We start from the raw sequence: 18,524 nt of genomic DNA, 5'->3' as shown, positions 1-18,524 counted from the left end.
AGTAGCCTACACCTGAGGTAAGACATAAAGGTGCGTGAGCAGCAGTTATTGTACATCAGGGGTCTTCAACAGGGGGGCCGGGACCCCTAGAGGGTCCTCAGAGATACTGCAGGGGGGCCGCCAAATCTTTGTGTGATAGGGACTTAATTTTTTTATTTTTACATTAACCACTTGAACCCTGACATTAGCCCTGACATTTGCCGAAAATAGCAGATCTACAAGCTGATCTAATAGCAGCTCTACAAGCCCTGACATTAGCCGAAAATAGCAGATCTACAAGCTCACAATGCGTCTACGACGCGTGTAGATCGGCTAATTTCGGGGGAAGAGGTGTGGTGTATAAACTGTAGAGGGGAAAAAAGAGCAGACCAAGTTCCGAAGCCAAATGTCAAGTTTCTCAAAGTGGGGTCCGGGGATCTCCAGGGGTCCTTGAGGGAGTTCCAGGGGGTCCCCAGCTAAATGATAGATAGTTAGGAAACAAATTGACCCTTATGGGTCTGTAACTCAGAGTGTTCAAATTTAAATGGAACCAACCATTTGGTTCCATTTATAGACTCTCAGAGTTAAATTAGCATTGATTTTACAATATTAATTGGGGTCCCAGAGATTGAAATGCCATTAAATGGGGGGTCCGTAATCTAATGCATATCAAACTGGGGGTCCTTTAAATTAAAATGGTTGAAAATCACTGCTTGAGCCGAAAAGAAACTTCTCTAATGGGGGTCCGGGGGCATATGTTTTCAAATGGGGGTCCACGGGCAAATAAGATTTAAATAAGATTAAATAAGATTCCGCCTGCATGCCTCCATAGCACATCAGTTATGATTAATAGCCTAAAATGTGCCACCATAACAAACTACTGTACACATCAGTTATGATTGATATAGCCTAATATGTGCTACGTACCAAAGTACTGTACACATCAGTTATGATTAATAGCCTAATATGTGCTACGTACCAAAGTACTGTACAAAACTACACACTGGACTGTCGAGAACTGTGGTGCATAATGCTGTGTTCACACCAAAGGACGCCTTTGTGAAAGTCCATTTGACTTGGCGTTTTTTTTATCCAACTGGGCGTGTCCAAGGAGCTGTCACTCAAGTCTCCTCAAGTGAGCTTTTTCGAGGCGAGACACAAACGGGCTGTGTGAGCAGATGCGCATTATGAAGTCAAAAATGAAAAATAGCAGCTGTAGATGAGAAATAAGTCTATATTTAGTTACTACATAACCTATTTATGGAAAAAAAATCTACAGAATGTTTATAAACAAGCTGCTAGATTACTCAACGAGCCGTCTGGTCACTACCCCCCCATGCTGCTCTCCGTGGAGCCCGTCATTATGGAATGCCAAAGCTGCCGTATCTAGATATAAATACATACATAAATAAATGAATTTATAAAGCAATAAATGCTCAAATAAATAAATAATTGTGCAAAGAAATATACAATTAAATATTGAAATGTATTCATTTATGTGACCATTTATGTATTTATTTATTTATTTATATATTTATGTATTTATTTATGTATTCATTTATTTTTATATTTATGTTTTTATTATGTTTTTAATTATTTATGTATTTATTTATTGATGTATACATATATGTATTTATTTATGTATGTATTTCCTTATTTATTTACGTATTTATTTATTTAATTATTTATTAAAACATTTAATTATTTATTTAAACATTTAATTATTTATTTAAACATTTAATTATTTAATTATTTAAACATTTATTTAAACATTTATTTAAACATTTATTTCATGCCGTATTTCATTGACGGTATGTTAATGAGGGGGCGTGTCTTGCCGTCCCATTCAGGCTTTAGCAATCAAACCCAGAGCGATCAAACACCAAAAAAATAACTTCCAGCCCATACAGCTGGTCAGTGGTCAAATGTATTAATATTTTGTTGATGATGATAACTGCGTTTATGTTCATAATAATTTGGTTTGATTTGATAAATTAACAAATAACAATGAAAGCCATAATATATTTAAAAATATGAAGCAAAACTAAATAATATATAACAATAAATAAATGCTTGGGGATAATCCCCAACATGTTCAAAAAGGAATAGGAAGAAATGTAGACGTTTTTACTCCTACCCCCTTTGTATATATCCTTCCTGATTCATATAAACAATTACAAATTTAAATCTATATCATAAATCCTATGATATCTGTATAAATTAAATATATATTTCAAAAAATCTTATACATATGATATTTACACACACATATTTATTACAGAGAAAACAGAACCGAATGTTTGTGCAATCATCACACAGTAGCCTACTGTTACTGTATGTATATTAAACATATCATATTCATCTGCAGTCATCCATCACACAGTTGTTCTATTAAATAAATGATATTAATGTCTATTATGGCTGTTTTGGACGACTGGGCACCTGGACATCTGGGCACTATGGTACATGTGGGCACCTGTACAACTGGGCACTAGGTACATGTGGGCACCTGGACAACTGGGCACTGGGGACATGTGGGCACCTGGACAACTGGGCACTATGGACATGTGGGCACCTGTACAACTGGGCACTTGGAGAGGTGGGCACCAAAACCATCTGGGCACTAGGGACATGTGGGCACCTGGACAAGTGGGCAATTAGGGGTGGAGACATCTGGGCACTAGGGACATGTGGGCACCTGGACAACTGGGCAATATGGACATCTGGGCACTATGGTACATGTGGGCACCTGTACAACTGGGCACTAGGTACATGTGGGCACCTGGACAACTAGGCACTGGTGACATGTGGGCACGTGGACAACTGGGCACTATGGACATGTGGGCACCTGTACAACTGGGCACTAGGTACATGTGGGCACCTGGACAGCTGGGCACTGGGGACATGTGGGCACTATGGACATGTCGGCACCTGGACAACTGGATACTAGTGACATCTGGGCAACATATTTTGGGGACGACTGGGCACCTGGACATCTGGGCACTAGGGATATCTGGGCACTAGGTACATGTGGGCACCTGGACAACTGGGCACTAGGGACATCTGGGCACCTGGACGAGTGGGCAATTAGGGGTGGAGACATCTGGGCACTAGGTACATGTGGGCACCTGGACAACTGGGCATTAGGGACATGTGGGCACCTTGACAACTGGCACTAGGGACATGTGGGCACCTGGACAGGTGGGCACCTTGACAACTGGGCACCAAAGCCATCTGGGCATCATGGACATGTGGGCACCTGGACAACTGGGCACTAGGGACATGTGGGCACCTGGAGAGGTGGGCACCAAAACCATCTGGGCACTAGGGACATGTGGGCAACTGGGCACCCGCCGTTCTAAAAATGGTTTATGCCACTTTTTAAGGTTAATACCATGGTATGTTGTTTTATATAATGGCATATACCGTATTTTTTAAATGGTATGCCTTTCCAAAACGGTATGTGCCTTTCCAAACCGGTATGCACCGTTCCTGGGAGTGGTATGCTGTTCCAAAATTGGTTTATACCACTTTTTAAATGGTATGTCGTTTTATATATAATTATCTATAATAACACTATTGTAGTGGCTATTTGTCAACATCAATAAAAACTCAAAAGCGACTGAGGCACCAGGCAGCGAATCTTATGCAGATCAGGGGGTAATTGGAATGAGTCCATTGTCCAGACAGGCAGCGAAGTTTTGTGGTATTTATTTAGCTCTCCAAGATGAACAATATAGAAAAAGGATGTTGAAATGTTTGCACATTATAATCACAACACTATAATAATAATAATAATATTATTAATAATACTAATACTAATACTAATAATAATAATTACCATTATTATTGTTATTATTTTATGAATTATGATGAATTATTTTGTATTATTATTATTATGTATTATTAGTAGTATTAATAATTATTATTAACATTAGGCCAATACATGTATCCACACAGCTTACACAGCATTCAGTAACACTAGGTATAACTGCAAAATTAAATAACCCCTGTAGGCCTATTAATCATTAGCCCACAATAAGTGTATAATTGTATTATCTAACACAATAATAATTATTATTGATAATTGAATATTGATTATTATTGTTATTATTATAAAAAATAGGCCAACACATGCATCCACACAATAATGAATATGACCATTCAGTAAAACTGGTATAATTGAAGTAACCTGTTAAATATGTATTAATTATTAACCACCCACTGTGTATAATGAAATCTTACTGCATGTCTTCATACTATCATAAAGGCACACAGTTGCTCTAATCCACACCAAACTGGGAACAAACACTGTTCAGGGGTCTGCCATGACAATAGTCCCAGCAGGGGCCACGTGTGCCCACCACAAGCCCCAAGGGGAACCCATAGGGCCAGAGAGGCGCACCATTGCTCAAATCTGCACAAAATGTGGCAGAAACACTGATCACCATGACAATAGTCACACTAAAAATGCACATAGATGTGGCACCATAACAGTGTTACAGCAGTGTTTGACTTAAATGGCTATAACTAGTAGTCTGTCCGTCTGTCTGTCTGTCTTGCCCTACTCTTTGCAAAAATTGGAATGTTGCATATCTAGTATTGGCAATTTAATCAAGGAATAAAATAACCAGTCATTTTCTTAAATTTGTCGTGTGTAAATCAGCGGGATTAGGGCCTGTGTGTGTGTGTGTGTGTTTGTTTGTGTTTGTGTGTGTGTGTGTGTGTGTGTGTGTGTGTGTGTGTGTGTGTGTGTGTGTGTGTGTGTGTGTGTGTGTGTGTGTGTGTGTGTGTGTGTGTGTGTGTGTGTGTGTGTGTGTGTGTGTGTGGTGGTAGTAGTTAACTGTTAATGGTCTATCTACCTGGCCTATTCATCACAATTCAGCCAACTTGTATAACACGCCCCAACACACTTTACACATTAATGTTGATCATGTTGAATGCAAATTAAGAACCTGCAAATTGCTCAATCTCACTCTCAGCTAAGAGGGTTCCTCACAGTTTTTTTTCACTGTCTTTTTTGCTATGTTTTTAATGTTGTTACTTGCTTTTCTTTTTTTGCTGTATTGTTAATCATTTGTACTGTTTCTTTAAAGCACACACAAATAAAATGCATTAGTATCTAAAGTTTTTAGATAGATAGATTTTAAAATAGACAATCTACAAACTTGTAGATCTACTAAACTTTAGGCTATCATTTCTCAAATATCATATCATAGCACGCATATTGTATTATATGCAGTAGCACCTGAAACGGACATTATAAGCTATACAATGATAATTTTCTCTTTATGACACATGCCTACTATACTGTTGACATTTCCACAAGATCAATAGCATCCTCTACAAATGTATGTAGTAGGCCTAATACACAATACACCCTAATCTAATCAATTGGAGTTTTGTATTTTAATGGGAATACTGTTCAGTGGTTGACAGTTAAGTACATTTACTTTAGTTTAGTTTAGTTTGACTCCACTACATTTCTAGGAAGGAAGGGACTCTTGGGACCCAAACTGCATATCAATCATTTACAAAACACAAAAGTATACCCACACATTATTACTGTCATTTATTCAATCAGACTGCCTTTGTATATTATCTCTAGTAATATTACATAAGTGTAGAGGGGACTTCAACGTTTTTCCAGGCGAGGGACCCTCGCTGAGAGAGAGATGAGGCAGGGACCCCCTTTGCTGAGAGAGAGATGAAGCAAGGCCCCCCTTAGCTGAGAAAGAGATGAAACAGGGACCCCCATAGCTAAGATGGAGATAAATCAGGCACCCCCTTACCTGAAATATTATTATCATGGACACAAAATACAATACATAATGCATTTGCAAAGATTAGGGCAAGACAGACAGACAGACAGACAGACAGACAGACAGACAGACAGACAGACAGACAGACAGACAGACAGACTACTAGTTATAGCCATTTGAGTCAAACACTGCTGTAACACTGTTATGGTGCCCATCTATGTGCATTTTTAGTGTGACTATTGTCATGGTGGTCCCCTGATCAGTGTTTCTGCCACATTTTGTGCAGATTTGAGCAATGGTGCGCCTCTCTGGCCCTATGGGTTCCCCTTGGGGCTTGTGGTGGGCACACGTGGCCCCTGCTGGGACTATTGTCATGGCAGATCCCTGAACAGTGTTTGTTCCCAGTTTGGTGTGGATTAGAGCAACTGTGTGCCTTTATGATAGTATGAAGACATGCAGTAAGATTTCATTATACATAGTGGGTGGTTAATAATGAATACATATTTAACAGGTTACTTCAATTATACCAGTTTTACTGAATGGTCATATTCATTATTGTGTGGATGCATGTGTTGGCCTATTTTTTATAATAATAACAATAATAATCAATATTCAATTATCAATAATAATTATTATTGTGTTAGATAATACAATTATACACTTATTTTGGGCTAATGATTAATAGGCCTACAGGGGTTATTTAATTCTGCAGTTATACCTAGTGTTACTGAATGCTGTAAGCTGTGTGGATACATGTATTGGCCTAATGTTAATAATTATTATTAATACTACTAATAATACATAATAATAATAATACAAAATAATTCATCATAATTCATAAAATAATAACAATAATAATGGTAATTATTATTATTATTATTGGTATTAGTATTAGTATTAGTATTATTAATAATATTATTATTATTATTATTATTATTACCCTTATAGTGTTGTGATTATAATGTGCAAACATTTCAACATCCTTTTTCTATATTGTTCATCTTGGAGAGCTAAGTGGCATAAACCATTTTTAGAACGGCGGGTGCCCAGTTGCCCACATGTCCCTAGTGCCCAGATGGTTTTGGTGCCCACCTCTCCAGGTGCCCACATGTCCCTGGTGCCCAGTTGTCCAGGTGCCCACATGTCCATGGTGCCCAGATGGCTTTGGTGCCCAGTTGTCAAGGTGCCCACCTGTCCAGGTGCCCACATGTCCCTAGTGCCAGTTGTCAAGGTGCCCACATGTACCTAGTGCCCAGATGTCTCCACCCCTAATTGCCCACTCGTCCAGGTGCCCAGATGTCCCTAGTGCCCAGTTGTCCAGGTGCCCACATGTACCTAGTGCCCAGATATCCCTAGTGCCCAGATGTCCAGGTGCCCAGTCGTCCCAAAAATATGGTGCCCAGATGTCACTAGTGCCCAGTTGTCCAGGTGCCGACATGTCCATAGTGCCCACATGTCCCCAGTGCCCAGTTGTCCAGGTGCCCACATGTACCTAGTGCCCAGTTGTACAGGTGCCCACATGTCCATAGTGCCCAGTTGTCCACGTGCCCACATGTCCCCAGTGCCTAGTTGTCCAGATGCCCACATGTACCTAGTGCCCAGTTGTACAGGTGCCCACATGTACCATAGTGCCCAGATGTCCATATTGCCCAGTTGTCCAGGTGCCCACATGTCCCTAGTGCCCAGATGTCTCCACCCCTAATTGCCCACTTGTCCAGGTGCCCACATGTCCCTAGTGCCCAGATGGTTTTGGTGCCCACCTCTCCAAGTGCCCACATGTCCCTAGTGCCCAGTTGTACAGGTGCCCACATGTCCATAGTGCCCAGTTGTCCAGGTGTCCACATGTCCCCAGTGCCCAGTTGTCCAGGTGCCCACATGTACCTAGTGCCCAGTTGTACAGGTGCCCACATGTACCATAGTGCCCAGATGTCCAGGTGCCAAGTCGTCCAAAACAGCCATAATAGACATTAATATCATTTATTTAATAGAACAACTGTGTGATGGATGACTGCAGATGAATATGATATGTTTAATATACATACAGTGACAGTAGGCTACTCTGTGATGATTGCACAAACATTCGGTTCTGTTTTCTCTGTAATAAATGTGTGTGTAAATATCATATGTATAAGATTTTTTGAAATATATATTTAATTTATACAGATATCATAGGATTTATGATATAGATTTAAATTTGTAATTGTTTTTATGAATCAGGAAGGATATATACGAAGGGGGTAGGAGTAAATACGTCTTCATTTCTTCCTATTTCTTTTTGAACATGTTGGGGATTATCCCCAAGCATTTATTTATTGTTATATATTATTTAGTTTTGCTTCATATTTTTTAATATATTATGGCTTTCATTGTTATTTGTTAATTTATCAAATCAAACCAAATTATTATGAACATAAATGCAGTTATCATCATCAACAAAATATTAATACATTTGACCACTGACCAGCTGTATGGGCTGGAAGTTATTTTTTTGGTGTTTGATCGCTCTGGGTTTGATTGCTAAAGCCTGAATGGGACGGCAAGACACGCCCCCTCATTAACATACCGTCAATGAAATACGGCATGAAATAAATGTTTAAATAAATGTTTAAATAAATTTTTAAATAATTAAATAATTAAATGTTTAAATAAATAATTAAATGTTTAAATAAATAATTAAATGTTTAAATAAATAATTAAATAAATAAATACGTAAATAAATAAGGAAATAAATACATAAATAAATAATTAAATGTTTTAATAAATAATTAAATAAATAAATACGTAAATAAATAAGGAAATAAATACATATATGTATAAATCAATAAATAAATACATAAATAATTAAAAACATAAATAAAAACATAAATAAAAACATAAATCTAAAAATAAATGAATACATAAATAAATACATAAATATATAAATAAATACATAAATGGTCACATAAATGAATACATTTCAATATTTAATTGTATATTTCTTTGCACAATTATTTATTTATTTTAGCATTTATTGCTTTATAAATTCATTTATTTATTTATGTATTTATATCTAGATACGGCAGCTTTGGCATTCCATACGTCATAGCAGCCCGATCACGGCGAGCACATCTCGGTGGGTCCCTGTGCTGGAAATGACCAAAGCGAACTTAATAATCTCAATCAGTGGCGGAGCGTCCGGGGAGGCCAGGGAGGCGGCCGCCTCCGGGCCCGCGAGCCTGGAGGGCCCGGGCCGTCAGATCACATGGACGTGCGCTCCGCCTCTCCGCCTCTCATTTAAAGCATTATCATCATTAAAATAATATTGAAAATGTTATGTTGCGTGTTGTTGGTTTATTTTCACTCACAGTAATGCAAATATACAAATGAATCACAATCGCTTCCATTATCTTATCTCCAAATGTATTTTGGTTAAAATTGTCATCAACATCTGCCAAAAAAGCCCCATGCCACCCGTGACCTGTACGTCATCATCAATCACTTGTCAACACAAGCCAGGACACGTTACGTTACGGCTTACGGCACGGGCCCGGCTTAATCATGAGCGGAAATGCATATAAACACAAAAGTGTTTACACAGGAGCCAGATTAACAGGTATGACTGTCGGTGTCACTCACTGTCTACAAGAAACTTAGTTATTAAATTGTTTATGGTTCTTATAGTAGCCGCCGAGCCCTACTTAAGAGTCCTTCTCTCTGTCTCTTAGTGAAGATGATGATGATAGGGACTCAGCAGCTGCTAGCTGCTCCTTAGGAGAGGATGCGGGCCCGGTGTTGGACCAGCAGCTCCCCCTCCCCTCACCCACACTGCAAGTGGAAGAAGTGGACACTGGGGGTGAAAGCAGCAGATCTTCTCCTCCCATGGGTGAAATTGAGACCATGGATGAGGACAGCACTCCCCTGGAGTGCTTTCCGACTGATAGGGCCAATTTCTGTGAAAATGTTGAGGACGCCAACACCAAAAGATATGTCCTTAAAATGCAAACCCAAGGGTCCATTCCCCACCGATACGGACAGTCGTTCTTTTTCGGAGAGTTATTACACCTCCACCACTAAAGTTGGGATAAAATTGCCACGCGGTTGTGCTATTCACCAAAATTAGACCACTGTTACTGTGAGCCTTGCTGGCTTTTTGCCAAGCGAAATGCACCCCACTATAATAATGCATGGGTAAATGGAATAAACGCCTGGAAGAATCTCTCCAACAAAATTGAGACGCATGAACCTTCTCAAATACATATTGATGCATGCATAGTATACGAGCAATGGAAATGCAACAGTACAATAGACGCTGACATGGAGAGGTCTGTGCGTAATGCAGCCCTGTTTTGGAGACAGGTCTTAGAGCGCATTGTAAATGTAACACTCACTCTTGCTTCATGCAACTTGGCATTCAGGGGGCATAGGGAGGCTATAGGTAAGGGAAATGCTGGCAACTTTTTGTCAATAATTGAATTATTGTCTCGCTATGACCCTGTTTTGAAAGAGCTAATCAACCGACCAGAAGGGTCAGTGAAATACCTCAGTCACAAGATTCAAGATGAGATTATTTACATATTGTTTTTGCTGAATCAGGTTTCATTAATGTAATTAAAAACATTTGATTGATTGAAATTTGTATTAGGCAAAAGAATGTAAAACAACACAGTTACATTTATAATACTTTTGTCTAAAAGGTCCGACCAAAAAAGTCCTTGCGGACTTGTTTCCGTTGAGGTCCTTGGTCCTTGGTCCATCTACAACAAGCATTGTTGATGTGCGGGCAAAGCTTTGTAAGCATGACACAAGAGTGTTGAATTCAAGTAGAGGAATCCCTGTGTAGAGAAGACAGTCTTCATCATCTTTTAGGAGATCCTCTGCAACAGACTGTGAGCTCTCAGGGGATGGTTCAGTCAGCTCGCTAGATGTCCTGGTAGGTGGAGCTTTGGCATAGATGTGGTCCTCCATTCCTGGGTCTGACGACTGTGTCTGGACATCATGTGAGCTCTTTGCCACGGAATGTGGCTCCTCTGAAGCCTCCATTGCAACTGGCTCGTCGTACAGACATATTTAATTAGTGTACAATGAGATGTATTGCAGTAGTTGTTATCGATTGAGACAGATGTAATTGTACATGTTTAACACACCACCATGCTTAAGGCACTGAATTAAACATACGATTATGACACATTGTTTTTTGTTTTTTGAAAAAATAAAAACTTTGTTTATTGCATCTTTTTTGTCTTTAAGGTTGTACCGTCACCTTCCTAAAATAATGGCCTACATCTTACTTTTTGGGAAATTATATTTTTGCCTAAAGAGTTGTTTGTGGCTAGAAATAGGCCATTATTTTGGCAAGGTGCATGGAGAAGAAAAAAAAACAAGCGCTGTGCGTGGGTGTGACACACACACACACACACACACACACACACACACACACACACACACACACAGTGACGTTACAAATGACAGATTAGTACATGTGTTTGTGATCATAAATGCGTTGCAACTTTTTGTTTGCGATAGGTTGAATCGCTTGCGACACAAATAAATCACAATGAGCCCTGCCGTGGACCAGGCCAGGTCAGATTTGTTTTAATGCCTTGTAGAAATTAATCTTACCCGTTAAATGTCTCTGAACGATACTCTCCTCTGGAGGTCTCTCACCCAACAGCAGCGTTGGATATGGGTTGTCCCGTGTAGGTCTCTTGTCCACGAAGTGAAATGAACATACATACACAGCTTTGGGAGTTTTTTTAAAGTTCAAGTTTCTTAGCCAACTTCTTTTCAAATCGGATGCGATGGAATTTTGACGTTAAGCGAGAGAAAAGCAGAGATAAAAGACTTACTAACAAACGTTCTTGGAGTCAGAATCGCTAGGCGACCTGTGAAGCTGCAGCTACGTTCTGCTGGCAAATGTAAACACACTGAGCCGCTACTTCCTGCTTTCGGTCCGTCCGCAGGATGTTTCCCACACAGGATTTTTGCTCCAGTAAATTCCCGCGGAAACAGGTGGATAGAGAAAAACTGATTAAGTCTGTCTAAATGCCGTGGACAGGGATATGATGGTGCTGCTAATATGAGTGGTGTGTATTCAGGCGTACAAGCAAGAATTGCAGAGAAAGAACCACTTGCCCGGTATGTCCATTGCGCTGCTCATAATCTCAATTTAGCACTCAATGACTCTGTTAAAAACCTCCCTGGAGTAAGACAGTTCTACGACACTGTAGAGGCGTTATACAACTTTTTCGGTCACAGTATCAAGAGATGGGCTTTGCTCAGTGAGGTGATGACGCCAGAGAGCAGAAAAATAACAGTGTGTCCAACTCGCTGGCCCTCTCACCATGATGCGCTTGTTGCGTTAAGGCACAGATATCGAGACATTGTAAAAGCCCTTTTGAAAATAAACCTCACCAGTGACAAAAAAGATGAGCGCGATGACGCAAGTGCACTAAAGAATGCAATCAGTAGCCTACATTTTTTATATTTTTGGTCAACATGCAAAGCAAGATTTTGGAATGTATAAACGCTGCCTCACAGTTAATGCAAGCGAAACACACTGATATCCTCAAAGCATCTACTCTGCTGCAGAACGCCATCAGTGTTCTGAAGGAGTACAGGGAGCAATTTGATGAGGCCAAATCCACAACACTTGCTCTAGCAACTAAATGGGGCAGTACAACACAGTTCGAAACAACCAGGGCGAGAAAAGTTAAACGTTTCTATGATGAACTTTCTGAAGACAGTCGCCTTACTGACGCAGAAAGCAACTTTCGGATAAACGTTTTCAATGCCTTTCTTGATATCATCATACAGCAACTTTGCCAGAGGTTCACCAGCTTACATGTAACTGCAAATATATTCGAGGCAATTCACCCCAACACACTCTTGGAAGCTCAGGATGATGAGTTATACCAAGCTGCCCGACGGCTTAGTGAGCACTGCAGTCGCGACATAGCCCTCAGCTTCCCTGACCAGCTGCTTTCTTTTAGAACGTGTTTCAGAGACCAGATACCTAAACAAAAGACTGTTGTGGATTTAGCTAAAATGCTCATTGTAAACCACCCAGCAGTGACCTCTACATTCAGTGAGGTTTGCACAGCCTTCATATTATTTCTGACTATTCCTGTCACTGTAGCAACCGCCGAGCGCTCATTCTCCAAATTGAAACTGATTAAAAACTACTTGAGAAGCACAATGGGACAGGAGAGACTCACTGGACTGGCCGTGTTGTCAATAGAGAGTGAACGGTCAAAGAAACTGGACATACAAAAGATAGTCGATGAGTTTGCAGAGCGCAAGGCTCGTCGAGTTGCCTTCAAATAGTGGTGAGTGGACCTCACCTAGAAGGCGTGAAATTGCATTCTTGTTGTAGGCTACTTGAGCTCATGGGCCAATTTTTTTCTAAGCAGTTCACCATTCTAATATTTGTTTTATTTAATAGGCCTATTTATATTATTTTAACTACAGTGAGTGTTGTTCATTCATTAGTCTTTTTTTGAAGTGGGTTCCAAAAATGTCATGGCACCACCGCTGTCCATGACAGCGGTGGTGCTGAACTCTTACAAAATGCTGTGATTTGTTTTTTGTGTGACAACAATGTAAGAATGCTTGTAAGCGCCGCAGTTGCGGGAATGTTTGTTGTAAAGCGATTCAATAAAACTGAATTGAAATGTAACGTCAAGCTTTAATTTATTATGTAAAATGAATGTACATTTTTGGAAATTATATTTTTTTATAATGCATTTGTTTATGCGTGCGTGCATGCAAAGGGGGGGGGCCTGAACACTGTGCAGTGCCTCCCGGCCCGGCTTTGAGTTGTTCCGCCACTGATCTCAATAAAAAAGCACAAACTAACTACTTCACAAGAACAATGTTGGTGTAATTAGGAGATTCGACAGGGAATCTATATTTTATATACACAAATTAACAAGTTAAAAGAAAAAATCATGTGGCAGTATTTCCTGGTTTTCCGCGGACTGTCGGCCCCATCCTCCCCGTTCAGCTGCTGTTGTCTCACCGCAGAGATGACAGCGGGAGCCCCGGTGCCATGGTCCTCGCCTCTCCCCGGGGAGAGGGGGGCTCGCAGGATTGATATGCATGCATGCCTGTTCATAGCTAAAGTAGTAGCACTTTAATTCATAGTTTGTTGCTTCGCTATACTGGAGCGACATTATATATATATATATATATATATATATATATATTATCCCCAGGCCGAGCTGACTGACACACGCACACACACACACACACACACACACACACACACACACACACACACACACACACACACACACACACACACACACACACACGTAACTTGAGTACATGTACTCAAGTACTGTACTTAAGTACTTGAGATATTGTTACTTTACTGGAGTATTTCCAATTATTTTACTTCTACTCTGCTACATCCATCCCAGAGGAAAATATTGATTTGACAACTTTAGTTACTAGTTAGTTACTATGTGGATTTTGATTATTATTACAAAACCACTTTAACCCTATATACATTTGAAAATAGCAGATCTACAAGCTCACAATGTGTAATGTTCATATATATATATATATATATATATATATATATATATATATATATATATATATATATATATATATATATATATGTGTGTGTGTGTATGCTATAGGCCTATCAGTTATAATTATAAACGATCTATCTATCTATCTATCTATCTGTCTATCTATCTATATCTATCATATGCATAGGCCTATATTCTGATCTATGTGATTTATTTATTTATTGGTTCATTGATGCCTGAACGCAACAAACCAATTGAAATGATTCCCTCACAAAACTTTCCCTCACTTTTACTTTTCGCGGGCAACAAATGGTATAAATAAAGGGGTTTTCAAGACTCATGTCATAGCGACAACATGGATCATCAGCAGCGGATCAGACGACGGAGGCTCTTGATCATTCTTGCCGCTCTGGAAGATGAGGAAACGTGGGAACGACCCCTGCCCCGCCAGCGCTCTGAGCGGTCTGTGTGGGTCCACAGCATCCTCCAGACCCGTTTTGAGCGGGGTGAATTTCACACGCTGGTTCGGGAGCAAATGCTGGATCGAACTAGCCTGGTAAACCCCCCTCCCTCCGGAAATCTCATTTGCATTTGGTTTCAGGAAGGAGGGTCTGGGATTGCTCACAGAGTAAAGCTGCCCGAACCACTGCGCATACGAACCAATCAGCGGCTGCTAGGGGCGGGATCATCCAATCACCTGCCTAGTAGCTTGAAAAAATGAAACTCCGTCTGTCATCGATTCTGCGCCCGGAGTCTCAGATGCAAGTACGCTGTGAAACAAAATGTGTGTCGCAAGCTTCTTCCATTTGACGGAGTGAGGTTAGGATCGAACCCGCTTCCAAGAAGCTTTCAGGCTTTCTGTGGCCCAGTTTGAGGAGCTGTTGGCGAGAGTGGGACCACGCATAGCGAGGATGGACACAAACTACCGCCGAGCGATACCCCCAGCTGAACGGCTCGCAATTTGTCTTCGGTGAGATCTCTTTTATTCTAGCAACATGCAAATAAGTATAGTTATTTATTTATTTTGCTTATAGCGTATTCTAGAACCCAGTGAAGTGCTATTACGTTTTCTGTATTATTCTTCTGTGGTGGAAATCAACAATGTACATGTTGACTACTGTGTTCAGGTCAATTTAGAGTAATTTTACCTAACTTGAGTGTTTCCATTTGTCGATGATTTTACTTCTACTTCTTTATTCTAGCAACATGCAAATAAGTATAGTTATTTATTTATTTTGCTTATAGCGTATTCTAGAACCCAGTGAAGTGCTATTACGTTTTCTGTATTATTCTTCTGTGGTGGAAATCAACAATGTACATGTTGACTACTGTGTTCAGGTCAATTTAGAGTAATTTTAACCAACTTGAGTATTTCCATTTGTCGATGATTTTACTTCTACTAGGCCTACAGTAAAAAAATAAATACTAAAAAATGTTAAAACTATTTGCTACATTGAGGAAGCAAATATTGTACTTTTTACTTGTGGTGCATTCATTTTAGTACAAAACAAAACAAGATGACCTCTTGCTCTATATAATAATAATGATAATAACAATGATAATAATAATAACTAAATCTTTTTCAATTGTGTTTTCAAGCTTCTTGGCCACTGGAGACAGCTACCGGACCATAGCTGGCAGCTACCGTGTGGGCATCTCCACTGTGTCTGGGATAGTGCCAGAGGTTGCCAAAGCCATCTGGGAGTGTCTGGTTGGTGACTTCATGGCTGTACCCACCACAGATGACTGGCGTGCCATCGCTGCTACCTACCAGCGACGTTGGAACTTCCCAAACTGTGTCGGAGCCATAGACGGGAAGCATGTCGTCATCCAGGCCCCCCCGGCAACCGGTTCACAGTTCCACAACTACAAGGGGACTTTCTCCTTGGTCCTCGTCCGTCGTGGATGCTGATAAAAACTTCCGGGTGGTCGACGTCGGCAGCTATGGAGGTTCCAGCGACGGTGGGATTCTGGCACACTCTGCCTTTGGTCAGCGTCTGGTGGATGGCACCCTCTACCTCCCTGAAGACGCTCCGCTTCCTGGGGCAGAAGACTTGGGCCGGCAACCCCATGTGATTGTGGCAGATGAGGCCTTCCCTCTTCGCCGCAACCTCATGCGGCCATTCCCCGGGGTTCACCTCACCAGGAAGCAGAGGGTCTTCAGCTACCGGCTGTCCCGTGCCAGACTGGTGGTGGAGAACGCCTTTGGCATCCTGGTAAGCCAGTGGAGGATGTACCATCGGGTCATTCCCCTCCACCCAGACAATGCAGATGCCTGCGTCAAGGCCACGTGTGCCTGCACAACTTCATGAGGAGACGCACCAGCCGTGGACCTGCTGCTGCTCGACCACCAGTTGTGGACCTGCCCGGAGAGGCTCCGGGGCTTCGTAGGCTTGGCAGAGTGGGCAACAACAACGCTGCACGAGAGCCCCTCTTCAGGAGAGAATGCTTCACCTCGTTCTTCTCTGGAGTGGGTGCTGTTCCTTGGCAGGATGACGTGGTCTAGTCCAACACAAAGGCTTTTTTAAGAGCCACCCCCATATTCCAATGAAAGAGTATAATTCTACTAAACATATGAAAACCCCCCTTTCCTAAAGAAATTCCAGTGAGTAACAAGTATGCACAAGCACATAAAAGGGCCACTCGTATTCAGATGAAAGAGCAGGTAATTCTACACCAGTACATGTCAAACTTTCCTAAATATGTAGAATATGCACGGCCTTTTTAAGAACCAGCCATTTTCAAATAAATGTAATATTTTGAGTATTCCTGGCACACTGAATAAATTGTTTGGCAGAGGGAATCACTGTGCAATGCAGGTATGCAAGAACATGTTTAATAACAATACAACAATATCAGCTGCATTCAAGTACTGTATAACAATTATGAGGTATTTAACAATACTTCTACTCCACTACATATTGTACTTTTACTCCAGTGCAATCATTTGAAAAGTAAAAAAAAAGGAAACTAGAGAAAGTGCTCCTCGGAGCACAGGTCTCCGCCAGGTCAGGTAAGTTATTGTGGCCTCCTGGTGGCGCTATAATAGGCCAATGTGAAAAGGGTGGCATTTCTTCCTCGGCCTAGTGGGAATATGCGTGCAAATTTTCACGGAAATCGCACGCCGCGTTCATGATTTCAGACATTTTGTTCAAAACGGACCAATCCTGCAAACTTTGGAAGTCAACCTTAGTCAATGAGGATGGAATATGAAATATCGGACAGATGCGTCTTGATCACATGACTATAGAGATACTGTGTGATGTTTGGATAAACTCTGAAGGATTAATATCCAAAAATGTATTTGACATAAGTCGGCCTCCTGGTGGCGCTGTAAAAAGCAGATGTGAAAAATGCAGTGCAGATGTTTTTCCTTGGCCTCTAGGGAGTAGGCGTGCAAAGTTTCACGCAGATCGGTGCAGTTATAGTTAAAAATGCAAATCGTCCTGTTATAGCGCCACCATGAGGCTGATGTGAAAAGTTTTAAGTGCCATTTCTTCCTCGGCCTAGTGGGAATGTGCGTGTGCAATTCTATGCAAATGGCAAGCTGCGTTCATGATTTGAGGCAGTTTGTTCAAAACGGACCAATCCTGCAAACTTTGGATGGTAACCTTAGCCAATGAGGATGGAATATGGGAAATCAGACAGATCAGGGTTGATCACATGACTATAGAGATACTGTGTACCGATTTGCATGAGGTTTGGTTAAAAACTGTAGGAGTAATGGGAAAAAATGGGTTTTGCACAAATCGGCCTCCTGGTGGCGCTATAACAGGCCCATGTGAAAAATTTGAGGCAGAGGTTCTGAATTGGCATCCAGGGAGTGTGTGTGCACAGTTTCGCAGCGACCGGGCCAACGGTGCCAGAGATTTGGTGCTAACACACAGACAGGACACACACACGGACGGACGGACGGACGGACGGACACACGGACGGACGGACAGGGGCGAAAACATACTCTCTCGCCATGCCTTTCGGCCTGGCGGAGACAACAAACAAAATAAATAGCCGACCTACAAGCTCACCAAACAATAGTGCAAAAAAAGCCTTGCCACAGGTCAGAGGAGGCCAACATTTTTAACTCAAATCTTTGCTTCTGGGGGTCCCTGGAACAAAACTATTTTCAGATGCCGGTCCATGGCCAAATACATACATTTTGGGGGTCCTTGACATGAAAAAGTTTGAGAACCACTGATATATTATTGCAATATAACTTCCTTCAAAAAACTGTAGAACACATTTGTGGAATCCCCCAGAATAGTAGCCT

Source organism: Gymnoscopelus braueri (genome assembly GCF_963280865.1).
Source record: "Gymnoscopelus braueri genome assembly, chromosome: 10".
Lineage (NCBI taxonomy): Eukaryota > Metazoa > Chordata > Actinopteri > Myctophiformes > Myctophidae > Gymnoscopelus > Gymnoscopelus braueri.
Note: the sequence above shows the minus strand (reverse complement) of the source record.